Source organism: Fukomys damarensis, unplaced genomic scaffold (genome assembly GCF_012274545.1).
Source record: "Fukomys damarensis isolate Sample0158 unplaced genomic scaffold, DMR_v1.0_HiC HiC_scaffold_17, whole genome shotgun sequence".
Lineage (NCBI taxonomy): Eukaryota > Metazoa > Chordata > Mammalia > Rodentia > Bathyergidae > Fukomys > Fukomys damarensis.
In genome coordinates this window covers 76,053,929-76,059,102 of record NW_022900929.1, presented here as the reverse complement: position 1 = coordinate 76,059,102, position 5,174 = coordinate 76,053,929, and the positions used below count along the sequence as shown (strand labels likewise).

The 5,174-nt window shown below is 38.9% G+C and overlaps 1 long non-coding RNA gene across 1 annotated transcript; it reads right to left on the bottom strand.

Moving 5' to 3' along the window:
* Positions 1-430: 430 nt before the first annotated feature.
* On the bottom strand, positions 431-4,650 carry LOC104867928. Its single transcript, XR_781892.1, has 3 exons — positions 4,595-4,650; positions 3,087-3,186; positions 431-493 (listed from the first exon to the last, which is right to left on the bottom strand). It is a non-coding gene; the product is annotated as an uncharacterized LOC104867928 (long non-coding RNA).
* Positions 4,651-5,174: the final 524 nt, after the last annotated feature.

The window sequence follows — 5,174 nt, the reverse complement described above, 5'->3', positions numbered from 1 at the left end:
AAAAGACTCAGAAGTGTTTTCTAAAGACCCACTGCTCTGGCGATAAGAATTCTAAGTTGTTCCACAACGCTGTAAGTGGGGAATGCGGTAGGAGGGCTTCTCAGCCATACTGACACAGGAAAGCAGACGGTCAAGCACAAAGAGCAAAAGAGGACACGTTTCAGTGCTGTCTAGCTGGGAAACTACACAGCAATGGAGGGAAGAACGTAATCATTATGTTCGTTTTACCACATTCATTAAACCAAAGGGCTGTATTTTTTAAATGTTCTCTCAAGGATGGCTCCATAGGACCCTCAAGTGAATGTAACCCCACTGCTGCCTAATTCCCCTGCCTGAGCTGGTGGACAATCAGGTCTCCACAAAGAAGGTACCTCTACAGTCTTCTCCTAGGTCCCCCTTCAGGAGCAGTGGTAGGTTCTCCTTTGAAGCTCTTCATTTTCTCCCTTGTTTGTTTTGTAAAGCATTTTTGGAGAGGCTTCTTTGCTGTTTGTTTCTGAAACAAATCAGGAACACTAATTTGCTTTTGTTGGTTTTTGGAAGCCACCCCAGTGGGAGCCGTTTGCTGTGACCAGGGCTCCTGCCCACGCAGATGGAGGGGAGGGAGCCGCAGGAAGCCTGTTGTGACAGACAGGGCTGATGGTAGCTGGGTGAACACAACACATGTGGCCTGCCACATCCTGCACACAGCCCTGCACTCGGCCGACCTCCGATCTAAAATTTTTAAATTGTTTCTGTGCTGAACATGTACGGGCATTTCCTTCTTGTCATTTTTCCCTAAACTATACAGCACAACAGCTATTTACATAGTATTTACATTGTAATGGGTACTCTAGGAGCTGAAGATGGTTTAAAGTATAAGATCAGGTTGTCTGGGTTATATGCCTATACTGCAGCACTTTAAATAAGAGACTTGAGACCAGAAGTTTTGATATTTATGAGCAGTCCCATAATCAGCTTGCCCCAGACAACAAGGAATTGGACAACTGAACTGCAGATTAAGAACAAAACTCCAGGTTTTTGAGATGAACCAATGAGAACATGCAGATAAGACTACCTAGAGCCATGCACCTCCTAAGTCTGTGTGACTGCACACGAAGTAGAAACTGCTTTCTAGGCTGGAAACTCCTGTTTTCCTTCAACATGGGGCTGAATCAATCGGGTATGTGATGCTGTAGACAGAGGAAAGCCTTCACAGGCCAAGCGGCTGAAAAGAAGCTGACAGCTTATTTCAGGGGGACGGAAACAGCCCTGAAGATGAGAGGAATGGACGAGTTCTGAACTTACTCAGACATGTAAATGTCAGTCCTGGCTCCACCACTAACTCTCATTGTGTCCCTGTCCTCAGCACCACCTCCTCCTCTCTGAGTTCTCTCTGTAAAATCAGCAGGACCAAAGCCTCAGCCGAGAGTTCCTTTTTCTTACACTGTCCTGACTCCAGATTAGTAAGGACGCCTATCAGGGGTACATACTGACTTTCAGCACATACAACAAAGTATGTAAGAAAATGAATGTATAGTCAGGATTTTTTAAAACAACCTTCAAGGTGTACAACCTGAGGTCAATATTATATGCATTTAATCTGGTGTTCATCTGTGTATTCCAAAATTCCAGCACTAAAGAGATGTCAAGAGAAACCAATGATGAGTCTCAGGCCCTTCAAGAGCAGGGAATTATCAAAGGAAAAACACATAATTGTGTCCACATTCTTAGGGAAAATTTTAGAGGTGGCTTAAAATGTAATATATGATATATAATTGTTATTATGTAAAAATCACTTATTCCTTTTTGGCAATAAAAACTGAAACTACTATTTTTGTATATGCCTAACACTTATATGCATATTGTATTTATAATGTAATAATGCTATATTTCAATATTTTTACTTGTATTTTCTCATAACTTGATGTTTCTACTTATTACTCTTACAGCTTCATATTAAACTATTGACATCTCATAATCTATAAAATCATTATTTTTCATAGTTGTCTCTAACTTTTTCTTGTTAAAATTGATTGCAATGAAAATGTTTGTGTTTGGCTTTTTTCAGTGTGTTCATTCAAGTCTTTGCATAAGAGACTTCTAAGGCAATAGACATGAATTTCTGTGGTTTTCCTACGGACAGCCATAGCTTTGAAAGGATTTGTCAATTAATAATACTGCCAGCAAGGAATATACACTTCACTTTTCTCCAAAACATCACCATTTTTTGGAGTAATCATTTTTATTATGCAATACTTTAAGCATTTCAGAGCTTAGCAAAATAGCACTAATGTTTCTAACAAAAAGTCCTCGACAATTATGCTTTTGATTCTGCTCATAAAAACTCTGGGCTTGGTCTGGAGATTCATTTATTCATTCAAAAACTTTTCAACTATGTAATGATAATGTTAGGCCCCAGCTTTACAAAAGGATTCTTTTCTTTTCGGGCTCACTTCAGCAGAGAAATACATAGAAGCTTTTACATGGCCATTGCCTCTATCACAGGATGCTGAAAGAGGATAAGGATGACAAGGAAAGAACAGCTCATTAGTTTTCCTTAGTAGCACATTTTCCAGAAAATACAGTGAGTCACTGTAATTATCAAAATGGGCCTTTTTAATCCAAGTAATAGATGAGCACATTGCTTCTAGAGGTACACCTCAGATTATTTTAGACACAGAGAATTGTGCAAAGGAATGGGGAAGATTTGTAATCAGATGCAAGTTAAGTTTGATGTTCTCCAGCTTCCTCTTGTACGTTTTCCTTTGTGCTACCAAAGCATCCGAAACACAGTAAGTTCTTTAATATACTTGTGATTTATGATCTCGTTCACCCTCATCCCTGGCCCTGATTATATTCTTTAGATTCAAATCATTTCATCTGGAAAACTCCACACACACCTACTCTCCAACAAGTTTACCCATTCTTCAACAGTAATCCTCTTTCAAGAAATCATCAAGCGTCATGAAGTGAGTGCTTGAAAAATGCTATACACCATAATAGGTGATGTACATGTATCATTCTGTTCTTACATAATTTTACCCATTTATCACAGAAGCTCTGTAATTTGATCAAAGTCACAGAATTCCACCTGGTTGATGACTAACCTCCTCTTTGAGTCCACGCTGCAGCCTTCTCCCCTTCACCTCTGGACAAAGGCCCAGTCCCACACCTAGTGTCCTACAGTGTCACCTATTGACATGGAGTCTATGAGACGGTATTCAGGGAAACCAAAATGAAGAAAAGGAAAAATGAGATGAATGTGTAAAGCAGATTTCTCTATGATTAAAAATCCATAGTCAAATCTGCCAACTCAATCCAGACCTGAACTGAGCAGGCAGGACAGAACTCTCATCAAACAGTCACCATTGCAGAGTGATTAATTTTAATGGGTTATTATCAGTTTTACCACAAACAATAACCTCTGTCACGTTATTTTTACAGTGGCTCATTGATGGTGCTTCGCACAAACAAAATGGTCCACAGTGAGAGAACATGAGTCAATGCATTTTCATACCTGACAGGGGAAAAGAACCAGGTCCCTGTGGATACTGCATGTGGAAGACAGAGTGCTGCAGGGGTTAAATTATTTTGCACTGAATTCGGCTTTTGTCCTCATGAATATCTCAAGATGATCTTCTCTGGACTGGAGCCAAGATTAAATAATGCTGAGAACTGAAGTGAAAGTTCCTCACAAATCACCTTGAAAGACCATCTATGAGAACAGAAGCTGAATTTTTACAATGATTCGACCCTTCCTTTCTTGAGGTCTTGTCAAGTTCCAGGGGCCCCAAGTGCCACGACATCCTCTTCTCAAGTAGAAAGGGGTTTGCTATTAATAGCTTATGGTCACTGCCCGACTCTCTATTTCTAGAATCTTTTGTCTTATCTACTCCATGAGTATTTTCTTTCTAAAACAACTACATTTTGTGCAAAAATATATGTGACACTGATGAGCACCATTTTCAGTCTTTGAAATTAAATTGCAAATATAAATGTGTGGGTCTTTATCTCCACAAAACGATTAGAGTCACTCACTAACAAAATACACAGAGTATTTTACTTTAAATAGCAGAAAATGTTAGTAACCAAGTCAGTTCATGTAAGGCAGGTCTTGGTTCTTGTTTAAGAACCAAGGGTCCAGATTGTTTAGGAAAATGACATTTGTTAATACTTAAGGACCTAATTGATATATCTTTATCACTCTCCTTTCACTACAGGGAGATTAAATAGTTACTCTTGTATGGGAAATGTTATTAAGATATATTTTGCATACCATGAATGCATCTTAGAAGAAGTCTTTGGTTATAGCATTTTCTGCTGTGCCACATTTCTTTCCTTTGAATTAGGAAAAGAACCGTCTACTCGAAGAACTGATACAGCCAAACTTCTGTTGAGATTGACTAATGACTATACGACTAAAACAGCCATTTGGATTTAACTCTTAAAAGACAATGTAAAAGAAAAGACAGAAATCAGGGTCACAGGAATGATTATTAATGTGGCTTTTGTGTTTACTACATTTCTATTATTTTCTTTGGCTTCAAAGCATTATCACTCCACTTAGGTAAAGTAGTGTCTATGAATTTCATAAATGAGCTTGGTAGAACAGTACCATCAAAAATATGGCAGAGAACTCCATAGTGCACACCATTCATCCTTAACGCTTTTTATTCTGAAATTCTCTTTGTAGAATGCAGTGTTACTTCATTTTACTTCACGATCATCATGTATTGTTCTCTACAAAGAGAGCAGCATAATGTAGAAACAAATTATTTGGAAGTAAATTTAAAAAGACTAAAGATTCCAAAATGCAAATCACACAAGCTTTCTAGTGAATAGATGAATAAGCCAAGACACTATCCCTTTACTTCGCCAGGCCGGGACCACCTTGGTTGTCGCTTCCATTTTGGCTCCTATTCCCCTCTATCTTCTCCTCTCTTCTCTTCTCCTTCCATGAAACCATGCAGGTCTGGTAAAACAAGGAAATATATGTTCATGTTGTTCTGGTGGCTTTTTAAAAAATATATATAGAATTATGTTCTTAGGCATAAGAAAAAGGAAACTTTGGGACATTCTAAGATAACAGTAGGAAATATATCCCCCCCCCTTTTTTTTGGTACCAGGGATCACACTCGGGTCCTTGTGCTTGTGAGGGAGGCAGCAGAACCACTGAGCTAAATCCCCGGCCCGCA